General features: G+C 35.3%; 1 long non-coding RNA gene across 1 annotated transcript; it reads left to right on the forward strand.

Annotated features, from left to right (window-relative positions):
- The first annotated feature begins 331 nt into the window (after window positions 1-331).
- LOC144370386 (uncharacterized) lies at window positions 332-14,324 on the forward strand. Its single transcript, XR_013430365.1, has 3 exons — window positions 332-451; window positions 12,781-12,872; window positions 14,104-14,324. It is a non-coding gene; the product is annotated as an uncharacterized LOC144370386 (long non-coding RNA).
- Window positions 14,325-22,651: the final 8,327 nt, after the last annotated feature.

The following is a 22,651-nucleotide window of genomic DNA, read 5'->3' on the forward strand; positions in this document are numbered from 1 at the left end:
TTACCTTTTACTTTAATGTTATAAAAATGAAATCCTATATTTGAGGCCATTTTAAAAAACAAATGTTCCTTGTTTGAGGCCATTTTAAAGAATAAATGTTCCTTGAAAAGAATGTGTTTGTTAGATTCAGGATTCCTCATAGGTTCGTTGGATCAAATTTTTTTATTAATTGTTCTTACTAATGTCTAAAAATTATTTTTATCAATTATTATTTTATTAAATCTACTGTTTCATTTGCATATTATTACTTTCTTCTTGTAATTTTATATACAGATTTAGAATCACCATAGGTATTAACCCACAGCTAATTTTGAACTTCTTGTCCTAGGTTCATGCTTTGAATATCCTCAGAGCCTTGTTTAGAGATACACATCTAGGAGAAAATATCATTCCGTATGTTGCCGATGGAGCTAAGGCTGCAATTCTGGGTTTTACCTCACCAGTCTGGGCAGTGAGTGCTTTTGCCATTTACTTTCATTGATTTAATTGTACCTCTGATTAAGTTTTAATAAACCTTTCACTGGATGATAAAAAAATATATATTGCATTTTATCAAGGAATTTCTCTAGGGAATAAATTCTTGGATCAGACTATATTTTGATTCTTGATGTTTTATGGCTTCATTTTATCTCTTTTGTTGGTTTATTAGACTTAAGTCTTTTATTTTAGTGCAGTAAGCTATAACTTTAACTTATCACAGTCTACCCTTGAGTGATATTTTGCTGTGCCACTTAAAGTATAAGAACTTAATATTTTGCTTCCCTTTTCTTCTTCCTATCTTGATGCTGCTATTGTTATACATTTTACTTTTTTGTGTGTTGTAAGCCTATCCTAGGTTGTTATTACTTTTGTTTAAAGTCAGTTATCTTTTTTTTTTAATTTGCCATTTTAACCATTTAACTTGGCATAAGTGTATACAATATTCATCACATTACACATTTTCAGAACCTTTTTGTCATCCCCAACAAAAGATCTATACTCATTAAGTTTTGACTTCCTGTATTTTCTTATCCCCGGTAACCTCTGTAATACCTTTGGATTCTATGAATTTACCTGACCTAATATCTCTTATAAGTGGAATCATAACAATATTTATTAATTTATGTTTGGCTTATTTCGTTTAATATAATGTCTTTAAGTTTCAACCAAGTTGTAATGTTACCGCTGTTGACCGGTGACGAGTTCTTGCTCCCCGATGTTGAAGAATAACACCAAAGAAGCACGCCGAGGCAAGGTCAGAGTAGAAATTAGAAATTTATTAAAGGACAGAAGAAAAGACTTCTCCCGGAGGAAGAAGGGGATCCAGAAGGTGGAATCCGTGGAAGTGCGGTTGTTTCCCCTTTTTATAGTTCTTTCAGTCATGGAATGTAGGTTAGAAGGCCCCAGGGGTGGGACACAGGAGGGCCAAAGAAGTAGTCTGAGCAGGAAGGACTTCATTATCACTTCTTTGTGATGGGCTCATTAACATTTCTTTGGGATGGGCTGTCTTCAAATCTGTTGGGGGCTGTTCATTAATACTTCCAGGTGGACTTTGGCCTAGGCCCTTTTCGGAACTTCATTAACATTCCATGAGTTGTCCTGTGTTTTCCCTGAGTCATTCCCAGCATGGCCTCCATTTTAGATTTCACTCGGTATTAGACCCGATTTACCTAACTACACTAACTACCTAACTTTAAATCTGGCTTCAGTAACGTGTCAGAATTTTATTCCTTTTTAAGTCTGCATAACATTTCATTGTATGTGTGTACTTTATTTTCTTTATCCACTCATCTGTTGATAGATTGTTTCCACATTTTACTTATTATGGTAATTCAGCAGTGAGCATTAGCATACAAGTTATCTGAGTCCCTGCTTTCAGTTAATTTGGGTGTATTATAGGGTAATTCTATGTTTAACTTTTTGAGGAACCATCAAACTCTTCCATAGAGACAGTATCATTTTACGTTCATATCAGCAATGCACAAGAGTTCCAATTTGTTTAAGTCTTCACTTAGGATTTTCATTTTTTAAAATGATAGTTCTTCCTGATGGGTGTGAAGTGGTATCCCTTTATGATTTTGCTTTGCATTTCCCTACTGATTAGTAATATTGATCTAGAAGCAGACCAACTCTTTCTTAGTATCTTAATGTATCTCTTTTTGGATGTTGTAGATTCTGTATATCATATGTTGAGTGAGTGGTACCAATATATTCTATCAAAAGTTGAAAAATCGGGCTGGGGATGTGGCTCAAGCGGTAGCGCGCTCGCCTGGCATGCGTGCGGCCCGGGTTCGATCCTCAGCACCACATACCAACAAAGATATTGTGTCCGCCGAGAACTAAAAAATAAATATTAAAAATTCTCTCTCTCTCCTCTCTCCCTCTATCTTTAAAAAAAAAAAAGTTGAAAAATCAAGCGCAAAACATTAAATAGAAGTCAAAATATTGAGTCACTTTTTTTTCAATATAACACTGTCCAGAAACCATTTGACTTAGAACTCTGTAAAGACTGTGAGCAGTACCTAGTATACTTCTTAGATTTAAGAAAGGAAACTTTCATGTGTCTTTTTTCATGATTCCTTGGAGAAACCCTTATTTTTTTTTCTCCTATGTCATTGTGTCTTCTAGAGTAAAGGACAATAACCTATGATTCATAGGCGCTTGACATGTGGCTTTACAAAAATGCTTGGCAAAGGGGAGGGGAGGAGCAAAGAACCTAGGTCTTAAACCTAGAGTGGTGGGGTGTGGTGGCGCATGCCTGTGATCCCAGCAGCTCCGGAGATCTGAGGCAGGAGGATTATGAGTTCAAAGCCAGCCTCAGCAACAGTGAGGCATAAGCATCTCAGTGAGACCCTGTCTCTAGATAAAATGCAAAGTAGGGCTGGGGATGTGGCTCAAGTGGTTAAGTCCCCCTGAGTTCAATCCTTTGTAACTCCCCACCCACAACTCCCACAAACAAAACAAAATCCACAGAGTGGAGTATTTACTAGACAGGCAGGCTTTCCAATTAGTAGGCTGCACAAACCATTCCGTACCAATATGATAAGCCTCTAATTGAGATTCAGTCTGTTGCAGTGGCTGCCAAAGGCACAGACTCCCAGTGTGAGGAACACTCCTCAAAGTTGCCAACATTTGCCTAGACAATTGGGCATCTTCTTGTAAGAGATGCAGACTTTTGGAATTCTGTCTAGGAGCATTGCATAACTGCCCTTGAAGGCACAGCGTTTACCTTTTACATTTATAGGAAGTAGAACAATACCCGTATACCATCAGTGTAATCAGAGATGTAGGAATGTGGCTTGATCATCAGGAAAATTAGAGATGGTAAAACTGATTGCCAACAATATTAATACTGTTTTCTTCAAGTCTAATCCAGATAATACAAGAAATATTTTCTGTGAAAGGGCTTTAGCAGTTTGAAATGTGGTGATTTTCCCAACTTTTTGCGAAAGCCAAAAGTGTCAGAAACAAATGATTTCTTTGTGGAAGTCCATTTGTGAGACCCAAAACAGTAATGCATATGCCTGAAAAATTTTTTAAAATAAAGGAAAACATAAGAGAAACCTTTAAAATGAGTTACCTGTTAAGCCACCACAGAGTTATCATGATTCTGATGCATATTTTTTATCCTGTGAGTTTTATGCATGAATACTATCCATATCCATATATATATATATCCACAAAAGCTTGTAATAATATAAATGCTTATGATAATTTTATTAACTGGAATCTTCCTTTTGAACACTGGTTGTATAGGAATATTTTGTTTCTATTTGCTGTTCTTGCTTTGTCAGACAAAGTAACATCATACCTGTGACAATCTATACTGTTGCCATAAATTTTTTTTAACTTTATAACAACAAAGGTTTATTTAGCTCACAGTTTCACAGACTCCAGGCATAGCATTGGATGTGTTCAGTTCTGGTGATGATCTTCTTGCTTGTAGAGTCCTGAGCAAGCATGGGACTTCATGTGGGGTGGGAGGGAGCTCATGTTGCCATATGCTGATTGCTGTATTTCCTTTCTTATGAAAACCTAATGAAATTATAAGTCAACATAATCACCGGCTATGAAGAAACCTTCATTTTACAGTAATAGTTTACTATAGCATTATTTGTTGAAGTCATTTTAAAGGGTGTTTTTTCCCCTAGTGCTTGTGAAATATGGTTTGATTTACAGAAATTTGATTTGTGTGCATCCTCTCAGGAATATATTGTGCCTAAAGCTGGCTACATCTGTACTTTTGACTTAATTGTTTTTCCTGATAAGTTGGAGAGGCAAAAACCCAGGTAAAGTGAATTATTTGCAGTAAAGGGCCATTTTTCAGAGAGCATTCATGTATAGATTTAATGTGTTTTTACAGATTACTGGCTATTTGTTTTGAGACCTTACAGATCTTTCAATCTTTGCTACTTGGTTGGAATTTTTTAAATACAGAGAAAATGTACTATTGTAAACATTGTAGGCATTAGGCATACCTACAGTGTAGTAGATGACATATTAAGCACTGGAAATACTAATATAAATAATGTACCTGGCATCATTTATATTACATTGATTAATTTCAGTAAACTTTATTATACTTCATATTTTATATATAAATAAAATAAGGCTAAGAGACGTGAAATACCTTTGTCTAAGAATGTGCAACTATTATCTGTCTGACTTCAGAATCTGAAGTGTGGTAAAGCAGTTTTGTGTGTGATAGGATTGCAGAAAAGGTCATTTTAGCTGATTTGTAGGGCTTGGGCCCTGTGTCCTCAGAAAGCAACTGGAGGTAAGGTTTTATTGAGTGGTACAAACCCAGAGCAGCAAGAATGAAAGAAAACAATAAATAAGGCAAGAAAGGAGGAAAGATGCTACCAAGTAGGCCCTAACCTTGCAAGAAAACTGAGCTGGTTGTCTTGTCACATGGTACATCTTCTACTATGTGAAACTACTACCTCTTAGAAGAGTCCCATTGCTTGTTTCTTGTTGGTCAGAGTTTACCCCTTGGGGCATTAACCCAACTTGGACAAGTGTTACATAAAATGACTTATAGATACATATGCATAGATCCTTAGAGTTTTCTGGGCAGTTTTTCTTTTAAAATAGCATCTGATTCTCTTTATTATGTTTAGTGACTGTTGGACACCTGATTGCCTTTCCCTAGGCAACTCTCAGCCTTTCCAATAGAGCTTGCCAAGCAACCCAACTAGGGTCCTCCTATGACCCATCCTGAGGTTATATTTTCATCTAGAACAGTTTTATCTTGCTTCTCTCAAGTCAGTTCTGATTCACAGCATGCAGGGGATATCAGAGGAATATACAAAAAAGACACTTTCAGATCTTCCTGGCAGCACTGCCACGGTTACTTTGTGTCTTGTTGGCACCAATGACTCTGCCCTCTGGCAGTTGTGAAGTTGCTATGAAGGTTCCAGGCTTAGGGCTGTGTAGTCTTGAAATCCAGCTGTGCTCCACTCATCATGCTATGTGCCTTGTAATGGAGCTTCATTTACTCAGAGGAAGAGGTACATTTTTTTCTAATTCACTTATAGATGCTGTATGGATTAGTGGAAACCCTTTCTTTACTTTTGACCTCTCATGGGAGAAGTATCTTACAGCTTTGGAAGACAGTTACCAAGAACTCAAGTATTGCTGGTCTTCTCCTTAGAAGCCCAGAAAATATGGCATGGTTTTTCTGGATTATAGGTGTAGGATTTCTTCAAAGTCACATGGCTTAGAACTCAAATCTCATTTAATTTTTTTCAAAAAATGTCTCTTTCTGCTCTAAACCTGTATCACATACCCTGGACAGAATATTAAAATGTTGTATCTTGACCCTATCCTTGACTGCCTACTAGGGGTGTATGGTGTGTCAGTGATCATGCTACATAGCAATTGCACAGGGTGGGCTCCCCTTTCATATTTTTTGAATATTTGTTAAGGGAGTTTATATGTTATGTAATTAAAAAATGAGTGTACATATGTGCTTGTATACACGCATACAACCTGGTGTAACCTAATTTTCTAATAAATTAGAGCTAATAAATTCTTCTATCTCTTATACAAGTCTATATATAGAAGCTTTCTTATGCCAAGAAAGAAAGAAAAAAATTATCTATTCAATGAATAGAAGAGAAATACTTTGGTAACAGTTGTCACTTTGCAGCTGACTACCAAGTCCCTGCCAACCATATGTTGGAGACTCAGTGAAGAAAGAGGTAGAGAGCAGGAAGTATTCTGGTTTTCCCTGATAAAAAGAATTGTTTATAGGTAGAATAATTTGACAGTTGTTCTAATCTCTGCATTTTCAACTTTACCACTAATTCTGTCTTTAATTTTTTTTAACTTGCATACTCCTTCATTCATTTTTCCCCAAAGGAATTTGCTTTTATTGTATTACTGTTGCTATAGTTTGGATCTAAGAATTTCCCCAGAGGCCCATGTGTGAAAGGCTTGATCACCATCCTGTGGTACTATTGGGAAGTAATAGAACCTTTGGGAGGTGGGGCCTAGTGGGAGGAAGTTAGGTCATGGAGGCCTGCTCTCGAAAATCCTGTTGGGACCTACACCCCTCCTCTCTTTTCTTTTGCTTTCTGACTCCCATAAGGTAAACAGTTGTGCTCTACTACATGCTCCCTGCCATGATGTTTTGCCTTGCCACAGTCTCAAAAATAATGGGACCAACTGACCCTTTATAATAACTATTTAGTGGTTTGTTTTTTAACTTCTACAGTTTTAAAACAGTATACATCTCAGCATAGGAAATCAGCTAATGTAACATGTAATGAATAAAGGGCAAAAATTAAATGATGTTTAAGCAGATGTAGAAAAAAAGCATTTGAAAATAATCTAATTCCATTTCATGATTAAAAACACTCAATGAACTAGGAATGGAATTTTCTCAACCTGATCAAGAACAGCAGTGGAAAACATAGCATATACTTACTGGTGAAAAACTGAAAGCTCTCCCTTAAGATCAGTAAAAGGTCAAGGGTATACACTCTTGCCACTTATGTTCAGCATTACATTAGAACTCCTAACTAGGGCAATCAGGCCAAAATAAGATGTAATAAAGGAAGGTGTAACTGTTTTTATTTTCTGATGCCATGATCTTTTATGTAGAAAATCCTAAGGAACACACATAAATTAGAGCTAATAAACAAGTTCAATGAGGTGGCTGAATACAAGATAAAAGTATCAAAGTCATTTTTACTTGAGCAATGAATAGCTCAAACATGAATTCAAAAAGAATTTTTAAAAAAGAATAAAAGAAGAGAAGAAAATGTATGGCATATGTACACTGCTGAGGGCCATTGCCAAGTAGGAATGACGATTCAAAATCCTTGCCAGCGTACCCCATGTTAAATGGACTTGCCTTTGAAATCCGCTGTGACCTTGCATGTGTGTTTGAGAAAGGCAACCCTGCTCAAGGTGATTGAGGGTGGATCCAGGTTTGAGGAAGTATCCTGCAGGTTTGAGGAAGTATCCGGGCTTAAGATAATTTGGGTTTAAGGCATTCCCACTTTAAGACAATAGGGGTTTTAGGGAAGTTGGAGGTTGAAGATTATTGCTGCTGGGATTAGGGTGTTCCTGCTGCATGTTCCCATTGAGATTCAAATTGGATTTGGAAAAAGCCTCTGTGGAGTAGGTGATTGGGGGTGGCGGGATATTGGAGATTGGAGCAGAACGTGTTAGCTGGAGGCCAGTGTGAGTTCGGGAATAAAGAATTGCTATTTGAATCTACAAAGCTGTGTAGTGGCTCGTGATTCAGTGCCAGCCGAGACACTGGCAGTACACAATGGAGTTCTACTCAGCCATCAAGAAGAATGAAATTATATCGTTTGCTGATAAATGGATATAACTAGAGAACAACATGCTAAGTGAATAAGCCAGACTCAGGGAGACGAGGGTCAAATCTTTTCTCTCCTGTGTGGAAGTGAAGAGAAATAAGGAATAATAAAAGGGAATCTGAAGAAAACAGAAGGGAGAATAGTGTAATAGAAGAAAGTCATTGAAGGGCAGGGTGGAGTGGAGGAAGACTAAATGGACTAAATTATGCTATGTGCTGTATGCATATATCACAATGAGTCACACTTTTATGTATAATTATAATGCACCTAATAAAAATTAAATAAATAAAGGTAATAAAATAAATAGAAGAAAGATCAGTAGAGAAAGGGGATTCAGGAAAGGAGGAAGGGAGGGAAAGGGGAAATCTAGAGAATGAAATGGAGTAAATTACAATATATGCATGTATGTACATGTCACAAAGAATACCACTATTATGTATAACTATAATGCACTAATAAAAATATAAAGAAGAATAAAATACTTTAGAAATAAATTTAACAGAAGATGAGGCTGGGGTTGTGGCTCAGTGGTAGAGTGCTTGCCCAGCATGTGTGAGAAACTGGTTCTATTCTCAGCACCACATATAAACAAATAAACAAAGGCCCATCAATAACTAATAGAAATATTTTTTAAAAGGAAATTAATTTAACAGAAAAAGTGCAACCTTTCACACTGAAAATCTGAAAACATTATTCAGAGAAATGCAAGAGGACCAGATATCCCATGTTCATTATTGGAAGATGTTCTATCATTAAGATGATAATATTCCCCAAATTGATCTACAGATTCAACATAATTTCTGTCAAAATTCCATCTGAATATTTTTTGGCATAAATTAATATTTTGGTCCTAATATATGTTAAAAAAAATACAAGGGTCCCATACTAGACAAAACAATCTTGAAAAAAAAGTCAAAGGGCTCATAGGCCCCAATTTCAAAAATTACTACTAAGCAGTAGTAAATTTGATTATGGATTTGACATCAGGATAGACATATAAATCATGGAATAGGATTGATTGTCCAGAAATAAATCTCCACAAAAATTTTAAAAATAGTGCTCAAAGATCAATGGAGAAAGAATAGTTCTTTCAACCAATAGTACTAGTACCATTAGATAGCTATAATGCAAGGGAATGAATTTCATGTTTGAGGAACTAAAAATGGATAAAAAATCTAAATGTAAGAGCTATAAAAATTTTAGAAGAAAACTTGTGTAAGTTTTTGTACCTTGGAGTGGGTTAACAGTGTCTTAGATACAACACCTAAGGTACAAGCAACAGAAAACAACATAGGTAAATTAGACTTGATCAAAATTAAGAATATACAGAAAACTCTTAGAACTCAATAATAATAAAAAGACAACCCAATTAAAAAAATGGACAGTTCATTTGAATATATTTCCCCAAAAAAGATATTCAGATGGTCAATAAGTACATAAAAAGATGTTTAGCGTCATTAGGGAAATGCAAATCATAGCCACAATGAGATACCATTTTGTACTCACTAAGATTAAAAAGATGAACAATAAAAGTATTGAGGAAGATGTGCAGAATCACAGAATTGGTGAAATTGAAGCCCTAATATATTGCTAATCAGAATATAAAATGGTACCACCATTTTGGCAGTTCCTACAAGCAGAGTTACTGTAATAATTTACCATACTACTTCTGGATGTATACCTAAGAGAAATGAAAACATGTTGATACAAAAATTTGTGCACAGATGTTTTTAGTAGCATTATCCATAATAGCCAAAAAATGGGAAACAAGCCAAATGTCCCATCAAATGCTGAACAGATTTAAAAAATGTGATATATCTCTATTATGGGATATTACCATAAAAAGGAAGAACATATCAAAAAATGTTAGAATATGGGTGAATCTTGAGGATATTGTGCTGAGTGAAAGAAGGCTTACATAAAAGGCCATCTGTTTCATGATCCTATGTATATGAAATGTCTGGAATAGGCAAATATTTAGAGACAGAAATAGATCAGTGCTTTCCTCCTATGGGTGGAAATGGGTGGAGGGAAAATGATGACTAATGTGTGCAGGGTTTCATTTTGGGGCTGTGAAAATATTGTTGATTTAGTGGTGATAGTCTCCCACTTTAGAAATATAGTAAAAACCACTGACTTGTATACTTCAAAATGGTGAATTTTACAGTATGTGTATTGTATCTCAAAGAAGGGAAAGTCATTTTTAAAATATTAAAACCAAGTATCATCAATTGATTACTTTTGGAGGTTTGCTCTGCCCGGAATGGAAAATTGGTTAATACATGCAAATAATTCTGTATTGAGTGAACAGGGTAACCAAATAGATGATTAGGGAAAGTTTTTAAAATTTTTTCTGGGAATGTTAAGTAATTAATGCAGAAGTTCTGATAGAGTATCACCGTTTTGCTATATGTATCAGAATAGGTATTGATCATAATTGGCTACTAAATGGAGGAATTTTATAATGGATTTCTTGGTCTGTTTGAGCTGGTATAACCAAATGCCACAGAATGGGTGACTTATAAGCAGCAAAAATTTATTTCTCATAGTTCTGGAGGCTGGGAAATCCAAGATCGATGTGCCAGCAGATTCAGTGTCTCATGAGGGCCTGCTTTTTGGTTCATAGAAGGTGCCTTATCTTGTAAAAGGTTAAAAGGGGCAATGGATCTCTCTCTCTCTCTCTCTCTCTCTCTCTCTCTCTCTCTCTCTCTCTCTCTCTCTCTCTCGTCTCTTTAATATGAGCATTTAATATCCCATTTATAAGGGTAAAGATTTCATAACCTAATCATATCCTAAGTACCCCACCTCCCAAAGCCATCACTTTGAAGGTTAGGATTTCTACATATGTATTTGGGGAAGGAGGCACAAACATTCAGCCAATGCAGGATGGATCAAGCTGATAGTATTGATACCCATTGGTTCATCTTTTTTTTTTTTTTTTTAATTTAGAGACAGGGTCTTACTAAGCTGCTCAGGCCTCAGTAAGTTGCTGAGGCTGGCTTTGAACTTGTGGTCCCCCTGCCTCAGCCTTTGAACTTGTGGTCCCCCTGCCTTTCTGGGATTACAGGCGTGTGTCACTGCACCCGGCTCCATTTGTCCATATTAATATTACTAAAATGCATTATCTGTCTCCTGCCCTCAGTCTATTGATTAAAAAAAAAGAATTTTATTTCTGTTTTGTGCCTGTTCACTTTGTGAAACAGGCCCCTATGGTTTTGTTTAAAGTGTGTATTCTCAACATCTCCAGATGTTTAACTTTAGTGCATCTGGCAGCCTTTGTCAGAGAGTTTGGTTTAGGGCAAAATGGAATTGTGTTTCTGTTGTGTTTTGTTTATTTTTTTGTTATTACTTGTGGTGCTGGGCAAGCACTCTATCACTGAGCCCTACTTTTAACCTTTCTTTTTGTGTTTTATCATTGTTATGATTTGAGGGAAGTAATGGTGTCCTAAATGTCCTTACCAAGCCTTCTGAGACTGGGTAAGATAATCAAGACCTGTGCTAGGCAGAGGTGATACTGATATTGACAGGATGGATCTATTTGTTACAGTTTGGGCATATTAGGCAGGGCATGTAGTAGGGACTCCATTAATGTTTGCTGACTATTGAATGGACCTAAGTAGATCTGTCCAAGATTAGGGTTTCATTGCAATTTTGGTATGAATTTTATTTGGACTCTATGGTCATTTTTCCACTACCCCTTTTCTTTAATTTGTTGCCAACATTTCAAAATAGTGAGATTTCACATAAAAATCATGTTTCTGGCTTCTGTTAAAAAAAGCAGAAGATCTGGCAACATTAGGCTTGCATTCCTTCATGGCAGCTAGTCAGCTGAAGCTGAGCAGGGACTACATTAGACACAGTCCACTGCTGCCTCTGTTGCTCCCTGCTTCTACTGGGCGTTTGAGTTTGTGACCCTTATGCAATGGTTTCAGGAAGTGGTTTTCTAAATCTCAAGTTATTACTTTTTAAAAAAAATCTTTGTTTATTAATTTATTTTTGTGTGGTGCTGAGGATCAAACCCAGTGCCTCACATGTGTGAGGCAAGAGCTCTACCACTGAGCTATGGCTCCAGCCTGCATTATTACTTTTAATGACTTTTCTGATTATATTGCTACTTAACATACCATATGATCACTTACCTAATTAGAAAATAAGCTCTATGATGGCAGCAATTGTGTGTCTTCTATTTCTAGGTATTCTCTGTGGTGCTGGTATATTGCCTTGCACACCATAAGGAAGGCAGTACATACTTAAACCTCTCTACTCTGATTTGGCAAGGTGATTGAGGAAGACCAATAATGCTAGAATATTCAAGACATTGTCGTGAAATTCCAAAGTATCTTGATGCATTGGCTTGGAAAACATACTCTGTAGTGTCTTGGAGAAATGATCCAAGTTTATTAACATTATTCTTGCCTCTTGTTTTTATTAATCAGTTCTATCATATAATTTTAGGGTTAATATCCCTTGGCTATATTATTGGCATTGTGAAGTTAATGGCATTTGGAATATTAAGTATTTTCTTGACTATTTATTACATGGATTCTTTGAAATTAAGTCTTACAAGTATTTTCTCACAGGTAGGTAAGTACAGAAAAATAAGTGAAAAGAGTTGAGGTCTAGAATAATCGTTGTCAGGAAGGATATGAAAAATAGTTTTTTTTTTTCTTAAAGTACTGTTTGATGATTCAATTCAAGGACAAAATGAAATCAATTGATAATATTAGAATAGGAAAAAACTATATTGTGTTTGGAGTTAGGGCTTAATTTAAGAGTTCATTGAGTCAATTACTATTAAGTTTTTTTTTTTTTAAAGTTGTCTCATTTTGTGAAAACAAACCATGTTTTCTTTAGTCCTACACTAGCCAATGGTATAATGATTGGAATACCTAGTTGACCATTATACATGTTGATTTCATGCCATAAATATTCCTTGACCCATATTGTGTGTTTATTTTTATAATAGGTGAGAAATTCATCCACTCTTCTCTTTAGTTCCTTGATCACAAGAATTTTTGGAGTTAAAAGGGGAAAGGACGAACTTTCCAAAACAAATAGGTAAGTAAGCTTCATCTAATGCTAACTTTTCTTTTTACACAAAATTGTCCTGGCCAAAAATAATTGTCGAAATTTTGCTTACTATTACAGATTCATCTGTAGCATAAAACTATAAAAATGGTATAATGAATTAACCTGTGCTGCCAAATTCTAAATCCTTGGGCAAAAATATCAACTGATTACAAAGTTGACCTTTCAAATCAACAAATATAAAGCAAGGAAGCCAGGGCTGAAATATAGACTTGTTTCTCACTGCAGTAACTATTCTTTTTTCTTTGTGTCTTCTTCAAGTATTCCTGAAATGTCCTACATTCTTTTTTCCTGATGTGTTATCGAGTATTTACTATCTGTGCAGTATCTTTAATCATATAGGCGAAAGTTTAAAAGATTGTGAAACTCTTATCAGAACACCTTCCAGACTACCTGTGCATTCATTACTCTCCTAAACGAAGGGAGAAAGTTGGAGATGTTGACTGTGTGAAATAAATAATGCATTTACTTTTTGGTCTTTAATTTACTCTTTTTTTTTCAGTAAGGCTTTTTAATGTCTGGAAGGAAATCTATGGAACCATTTTGGTTATTATTATTATTATTTTTTAATATAATGCAGAAGTTCTGTTTGTTCTTAAAGAGAAGCTTTGGATAGTTCTTCAGCATTTGAGGATTTAATAGTAGTGTAGTTGGCTTGCAGCTGTTAACACTAGATGTCACTGTCGCTGCATGTTTAATTACTCCCTTAAACTTTTAGAATCCAATTTGACATACAAGTCATTGTCTTAAGGACCTAAACATGAATTCAAGCCCAGCTTCTCTCTTCCCTAAACAAGTTACTATGCTTTTGCTTCAAATTTAGATTTTAAACTGGTATTTATTAAAATATGTCTTCTTGTGATGAAATTAAGTTTTAAGAACTAAAAGATATGATGAAATAATTTTTTGATATGCTTGTGGTAATTCTAGTGAAACCTGCTGTGGTGGTTCTGGAAATTGCTACTTATCAGCCTGTAAAATTCACCAAATATTTCAAAGAAAGGTAACTGGCTCTAAGTTTGAATCCCCTGAGTAAATGCAGGAATACTAAGAGATTTTTTTTCTCCCCTGAGTTGTATTTTTAAAATAAATATTACTACTTTGGTAGCATGATTATAATTTTTACTTTATAGCCTGTTATTTTTTTTTTAAATATTTTTAGTTGAAGATGGACACAATACCTTTATTTATTTATTTTTAGGTGGTGCTGAGGATTGAACTCAGTGTCTTACGCATGGTAGGCAACTGCTCTACCACCAAGCCATGACACCAGCCCCTGTAGCTCATTCTTAAAGTAATTTTTCCTGTCATTAACTGAAAATTACTAGTATTTGTTTCTTTTTAACTTTGTCTAATTTGTTAATAATTCTACAGTGTGCTTAAGTTTAAAATAGTTGTATCTTTTTATGAGACCATGATGATGTTTAGTAGTATGAATAAAATATGATATTAAGTAACAATTAAAGTTAATGTTAAAATTGCTCTTCTTGAATGTGTACATAAATTTTACTGTGCACCAGAGAAAAATGATCATTAATTTCATTTAGGTTGCAACTAAAAGAGGATAGAAGAATAAAGGGCGATGAGATCACACAGTTTTACCCTTTTAGCTAAAGTCACACTGATGGAAATTCATTTCTTTTGAATAGAGAAGATTACAAAATTAATAACTTTCCTAGAAGAAGGGAAATGGAATATTTGTATAATTATTTTGACTAATGGTGGAAAGTGAAATGAAGGAATTAGGAAGTTGATATTTTACTTAAGTGTGGTGAACATTTTTTTAGTAAGAGCCTGTATTTCAATAATCAGAAGACTGGCATGTGTCATCTCCTATACAGGCTTCTCTTTTCTATTTAACTCTTGAATTATCAGTTTCTTGGCAGGTCTTCTTAGAAGTTCTGCAAAACATTTAGTTTGTTAAATTTGCAATTGTTTGTGATTATTCTACTTTTGTAGTTTATTTAATTTTGTCACTTTTTGTTGAAATATTTATATACCCATTTTCTACATATTAATTCCCCGAAGGATAGGACCGTTTCCATCTATTCTTTGTATATATAAAGGGCACTTTAAGAATGCTACTTACAATGTCTTGTTGGGTGATTACTCAGTCATCAAATAACTAACCTCAGCTGATGACACCTCACAGCCAGTTAAATTTGCTTTCACAACCACAGGTTGTTCTGCATGCAGTCTTGCAAATATGTGCTCTTGGTCAGAAAGGAACTGAACATAAAAAGAACATCTGCTTTTTTCCATCTAGTGTGAAAAGAATGTCTACCTTGGAGTAAATAAACTTGGTTTCTAGGCATTTTGCTGCCACTGGAGATGACCTTAGTAGAGTCCCTTATTCACTCCATACTTCAGTTTCTCAATCTATATGACAGGAGTAGTAAGATCTAGATTTTATCTTCATGGGGTTATTAAGAGTCTACAACAAACTATTACAACTTTATTATTAATTTTTTTAAAAATTGAAGTCCTAAACAATTAGAGATATGGTTTGCTGTTTCTGTCTGTTGCCTTGTTGTTAGACTGTGCCTTTTGAGGACAGCACCAGGGTCAGAATCCTGTGTATCTGGTACCTTGCATACTGTCTGGTGTGTAGGAAGCATATAGAAATACTTGCTTAGTAGAAAAAGTAAATTTTATTACTGGGGAGGGATGGATAAAAAGTTTGTTTTCTACTCCTGCCTTTGTTCTCATAAAGCCACAGTAACCAGCGAGGTTATCCTCTCTGTGCCTTGAGTTTCTTCTTGCTCAAATAAGAGGTTGGGCCAAGCCTGAGGTGTCTTCCCTCTAAAATATGAAGCTGAGACTTTATATAATGTTACTAGAATTGCATGTTTGATAAAGTGCCAATGCCTTAGACAGTACCTGACACATAGTAGGGACCAGAAGTTTTCATTTAATATGTGGAGAAAGGACCAGGGGTCTGCCTCTCTGTATGAGTGTGTGGAATGCACTTATGATTGAGCTTTTGAGCCCATTGGTCTGATCTAGATGTGTTCTTTGGATTATGAACAGTGAGAAAATACAAGTTTTACAGTCATGTTATTACACTGTAATTTTCTAACACTCTTTCCTTTCTGTTTGTTGCCATTTAACTGACTTAGTCTGACAGAATGAATAATGGATTCCATGTAAAATCGGAACATGCATAGCCCTGTTTTCTGGGGAAGGTGCTGTGCTTTCTGCTTTTCTATAGTAGCTGCCATCTGTATGTGAATGGACCGTCCTTGATAGCTGCTCATTCTTTATAGGGTAGCAGCTAAACCAATTGCATCTTTAACTCTGGGTCCCTTGTGTGTCTTAACCTTCAACTATGTTAGTTGCAGCTAAGTGGCAAGTGCCAATATATAGTAGTCTGAGAAGCTTTATTTTTGACTTTGTGGAGTGTCTGCTTTGCCAAAACTTCATACAGGTGCTCAGTGTGCAGAGTTAAATAGTATTGCTTTTACATTTTCCTTTTGCTTAAACTCAACCTGTGAGCCAATAAGAACTTAATGATGAATAAGTACTTACCTTGAATTCAGTTTAAACATGAGGGCTCCAAAACTTGGGCTTTTGAGCTTACAGTTCAGCTGGGGAGAAATAGACTGTTACTTGTGAATCAGATGAAAATAGAAGATATCATATACTAATCACCTGCGCAATGTGATTTGGGTAATGAATGCCTTGGACATCTGTAAATGGAAAAAATAGAGTGATGTATTTTGGGGGAAATAGTATTTCTTATAAGGCTTTGGGGATGAGTAGATTTAAGGTCATGAAATAGACTGAAAAAGAGAAATGAATAAATAATTTTGTTTACTGTGTTAAGTGCAATTTCTATTCTGTATTATTAAGAAGAGCTCATATTCAAATTAAGAGCTTAGTACAGTTTACTATAATTTAAGAAAAAAATGGGTTTGTAAAAGCATCACTAGATCCAAATAAAATAATTTCAAATGACTGTATTGGGAGATGTTAGATTTATTTTATTTTCTTGGACATAAATGACAGAATTATTAGAATTATTTTTCTTAGTGGCATAGGTCTGGAGGAACCCTTCAAGGGGCATCTAACTCAGCCCAACTTCTTGCTTATCGGCAGATTTTGAAGCCATTTCCAGACTGACTGGCTTCTTTCCTGTTCTTCGTGTTTTCTAGGAAAAGAGATTCCACAAGTTTCTGTGGTTACCCACTCCATTGTTTAGGAAAGAATTGGTTTTTCAAGACTAAAATTGAGAGCTTTAGGGCAATTGAGTTTTTTATATTTTAGAGAATGTAATTATTAGAATTCAGAATAGCTTATTTGCTTTGAACCACATAGAAGCTTGTAGTAAACACTTACCTATTTGGCCAAACTGAAAATTGGAATTTTCTTTCACTGGGTCTGGTATAATATTAACATCCTCAGACCCAAAGAATTCTCATTTTCCCCATTGAATAACGTTCATTATGTTTTCAATCTGCTGGGTACTAGCATGCAGAGATGAATCAGAAATATTCTGTGCCTAAGGGGAACTGACAGCCCAGTGAAAAATATGGCAGCTATCTGTTGCATTGGATTCTGTTCAACTTACCTTGAGGGAAGGGAGAAGTTTTGTAAGGCAGATGGCATGTCTTTTAGTGTCTTTTGCCTATTCCATGGTTGGCTTGTGCCAGGCCATTTTTATGTGTCTAATTTAACTTTCACGAGATCCCTGCAAGGTGAATAATATCATCATCACCTTACAGTGGCGTAAAACCACAGGGAGTGAATTTTAGTTATTTGCCTGCTGTCCTATAGCCAGAAAGTGGCAGGACTGGAACACAAATTATTTTCATGTACAGGGCACTTATTTATCAATACATAGAGCCTGTCATGAGTAGTATTTTACTTTTTTGGTGTATGTCTTTAGATTTTACATTGCCCTAACTGTGGGAGACAAGCCACTTCATTCGTTCATTCAAAGTCTGAATGTGGACCAATAATCACACATTTTTAATATGGTATGTTGATTTCAGTGGGGGTGGGGCGCAGGGGAGAAGTTTGCTTGAGTTGACTCTAAGACCCTTTCTGTGGGTGTTGGAAGACAATATGAATTATGTAGTTTTTTTGTTCGTGGATTTTATGTTTTTGGTGGGGAGGTTATTAGAGCAGTTTATTGCAAGTAAGACAAAGGCAAGAGAAAATACAGTATACCCGATAGAGGGGCAGGCAGGTAGGCTATGGATGAGAATGCCCATAAGTATTCTTTTTTTGAGTGAGCCTCACTGTTTTCATGTATATAAGAGATGAGACAAGAGTAGGCCTTAAAGTTTCTAATATTATGCTGTTAAACCAGAAAGGTAAAAATCATACTTTTCTGGTTGGCAAGTAGGGAATGAATTAAATTAGCCCAGGAGGTTATCAGTTTTACTAATAAGAAATTTACCTTTTTCATAGTTAACTCTGTAAAACTCAATTGTTTGGTGCTATCGAGAGGGGATTTGGGGTTTACAAAAATTCTTGGCTGTGGTTCAATTTCTTTTAGACTTAATGTTTTACAGAATCTTTGGTTACATTTTTCACATCTTTAATTAAAATGACATAAATGAAAACAATTATTATTTGTTTTTATTTTCTAAAGGACCTAAAAAGTCACCCAATCCCATTTTCATTTAACAGATAAGAAAATTAAGGTGCAGAAAATTAAGTGATTTGCTCAAGATCACAAAGCTAGCATTAATATAATTTAATGGTTATTTTTAGCTTATAGGATGACTAGAACATTTGAAAAAAATATTTAGAAATGAAGTTTCTATTAGCAACAATAATATTCATTTGAATTTAAATGATTCTAATGTGGAATATGAGGTTCATTCTCCCAAAGAGGCACTTTACTTGTCAGAGGATTTTAAATAATAATGATTTAAAGTTAAGAGCCCCATGATTTGATATAGTCTGGAGGTGTCATTCATGCATTTACCACAGATCTTTGTAGAACATTCAATCTGTTGCTTTAGCCAGGGTAGATAAATGAGTATTTTTGGAGACTGAGAAGTACAGTACAAGTCTTGTGTAACCTTATTGAGATGGTCTAGTCAGAATTAAGTCTGTACTGACATTTTTGTTTACTGGAGAGTTTCATATTTCAACGTTTTGTTCATTCATAGGTTCATGGATTATAGGTAGGAAGACCACAAATGAAATTTGTAACCAAAAAGAAGTTCTTGAAAAGAAATATGTTCATGAACTTAAAGCGGGAATTACTCATTGTATGCTTAAATATTGACTCTTGCATGGACCAAGTAATCTTTGTTCCTTAGGACTGCTTCAGGCCATTGCCCTCTCTAATAACTGAGGCATTGTTGCTCTCGTTTGAGCTTGTTCTATGGAGTCTTGGCAATGCATGCATCCTCTTTCTGCATGTAAAAGCATGATTAAATATTTTTTCTTAGCTTTGATATTTTTGTAGCTTACATTTTATATGAGCCAGACTAATATAATGTAATACCAGGATTACATAATTTAAGATGTCAGGGTTGCTTCCAGGGCTATGAGATAAAGTATTCATTTATCAGGAAGTTTACAAGCTGTATTTGTTGCCCATTCACTACCTGTAGAGAAACACCACAGAGCTGTTTTCCAAATGAGAAAATGGAGTCAAAGAACTTAAGGCCAGAGGGAATGGTTTTCTTAGAACTTAAGATAACATTTATAATTTGTTCAGAATTCAGTCCTAGTAACTATTGATTTTAGTAACATATAGTTTTGAAATTCCAGAAATTTCCAACAATTGTTGTTACACACAAAACTATTTTTGATAAAAATATGATCAATAAAATTTTTTATGTGTGTCTAATTTAACCTTCACGAGATCCTTGCAAGGTGAGTAATATCATCATCACCTCACAATGGAGTAAAACGACAGGGAGTGAATTTTAGTTATTTGCCTGCTGTCATATAGCTGGAAAGTGGCAGGACTGGAACACAAATTATTTTCATGTACAGAGCATTTATTCACCAGTACACAGAGCCTGTCATGAGCAGCATATTACTTTTTTGGTGTTTGTCTTTACCGTTATTAGAAGAAGATACTTTCCATTTTCCTAAAGTCATGACATGGGGAAAGTAGCACCGCCAGTCTGGATGATGAACTGGTCAACAGGCTGAGGACCTAATCTGTCAGACTGTGGTATGTGTACTTATGTGTTTGCTTATAAGTGGGGAAGGAGGGGAGGCAAGTAGTGAAGGGGGAATAGAGTAGTAAACACCTTTGAAATATAATAGACTTTAGGATTCACTAGAAGTACTGAGTTCTGTACCTTGGGCTAGATGTCCTAGTAAAAAATTAAGTAGCTATAGGTGGACACAATATCTTTATTTTATATTTGTGTGGTTAAAAAAATTAAGTAGCATACTCTTGTCATTGTCATTTTTCATCCCTCAAATAATAGCTCCATTTTTTAATATTTAAATGTAAGTTTGAAATAATTCAGACTTAATAGTAGTTAGAATGCTTTTGGATACAACTAATAAAAAACCCAAATCAGAATTTAAACAGGGAAAAGTTATTACATATGTAACCAGGATGTTTTAAGGGGGATTTATTTCTTTCAGGTTGAAGCATGTGTTTTCTCTGTGTTTCTACTGTGCCATCCTAGACGTGAAGGCATGGACCAAGGGGGCTTTCTGGATGGTTACAAGATGGCTGCTATTATGTAGATGTTGGAGCCATCCTCCAGATATTAGAGTTGAAACACAATATTTAGAAGCCGTGTTTCTTATTTCTTTTTGAAAACAATGACACTTCCTCCTGTGTGTGTTTCTATGTCCCCACCTCCACATCCTACAGGTTTTTATTCACATATTATTGACCAAAGTTAATTTTTAACATGTCCCAGCTTAACCCGGGTGGGGGAAATAGATCTGCCATAATTAGCTTAGACAAATCAGGGTTCTTCAGTTGGGCCTGGAATATATGTTAGCTCTTCCTGAAGCACATAACTAGTCTGAGAATGGTAAATTCTAAAAGTCAAGTTCCATTAAAAGGAAGGACAAGGTCGGGGAAAGAGTGTGAATTAAGCAATGTGTGTTACTACATTGATGTCTGATGTTCAAGGTCATCTCAAAAGCATTGAAAATGTTTTCATTAGGAACAGTGATTTAAATATAGGAAGATAATAAATATATTTTAGCCTAATATGAAAATTTATTTCCTTTACATATTTCCTACATGTAGTTGTAAAGAAATATGAAATAGTACAAGGGTCTAGATATTCGGTTCTGTATAATTCATTCTTTTTAATTTTTTTATTCTTTTTATATGACAGTAGAGTGTATTTTAACACTATACATACATGGTGTATAGCTTATTCTAATTAGGATCCCATTCTTGTGGTTGTACATGATGTGGAATTATACTGGTCATGTATTCACATATGAACATAGGAAAGTTATGTTCAATTCATTGTACTGTCTTTCTTATTCTCCTCTCCACTCCCTTCTCTTCATTCTCCTTTATCTAATCCAATTGAACTTCTATTCTTCTCCTCTCCACTTTCCTTCACTGTGTGTTAGCATCCACGTATTAGAGATAACATTCAACCATTGGTTTTTTGGGGGACTGGCTTATTTCACTTAGCACGACATTCTTCAGTTCCAACCATTTACCAGCCAATGCCATAATTTCACTCTTCTTTATGGCTTACTAACATTCCATTTTGTATGTATACCACATTTTCTTTATCCATTCATCTGTGGAAAGGTACCTAGGTTGGTTCCATAGCTTAGCTATTTTGAATTGAGCTGCTATAAACACTGATGTGGCTATAATTCATTCTTGTAAATAGCTTGCATTTAAAAAATTTTCATGTAATTTCTTAGTCCATTTCATGTTGCTATAACAGAATACGTGATGCTAGGTAGTGCATAAAGAAAGATTTATTTGGCTCATGATTCTGGTGGTGGAAGGTGGTCCAAACAGCATGGTGCTAGTATTCTGGAAAAGTTCCCTCCCCCACACCCATGGCTATCACAACATGGTCAGGAAGTAGAAAGGAAACCAATGGACTGCGTAGAAGGGCCAATTGCATGGTGTGGCTTTACTTTCCAATAGCCCAGTTTATCAAGAACTAATTCAGTCCCATGAGGTTTGACCTATTCCAAGACATCATTAATCTATTCATGAGGGTATAAGTAACCCTGTAACCTAGTTACCTTCCATGAGGCCCTACCCCTTAAAAGTTTGACTACTCCAACATCATTTTATTGGATACCAATCTTCCAGCATATGTCCTTTTGAGGGATAAACCATATCCAAAACCATAGCACCCAGAAACAAAGTATATGTATGTCTTCACACATGAACCAAGTTTTGTAAAACATTAAAATAGAGATTCTGAATCCAAGCTTGAAAATGCTCTTTGACATTATGAATTATCTTCCTGGTTCACAGCTAATCTCTAATAAGATAACAGTGTTAACATGTTTGTTATCACAAACTCTGGTTTACTTTTGGAATTTGACCCATATATTGGTTTTCTTATCATAAGGCCAAATAGTGTGAAGTCAAATGATCTTTCTAAATTTATGGGAATTGGCATTTAATTATTTTTGTTTCTGTGTCAAAAATCCCTGTTCTATTTCAATTGAATGTGGTATTTTGATGTGACTTTTTTGGCCTCTGAACTCAAATTAGGCCAATTGTTCTGAATAATCTCTCTTTCTTTTTCTGTCAAGTTTCTTTCTTTTCTGTCCTCTGAACTCTAACTGCTTTGTTCTCTACAAACTGCCTC

The sequence above is a fragment of the Ictidomys tridecemlineatus genome, chromosome 14, assembly GCF_052094955.1.
Source record: "Ictidomys tridecemlineatus isolate mIctTri1 chromosome 14, mIctTri1.hap1, whole genome shotgun sequence".
NCBI classification, from domain to species: domain Eukaryota; kingdom Metazoa; phylum Chordata; class Mammalia; order Rodentia; family Sciuridae; genus Ictidomys; species Ictidomys tridecemlineatus.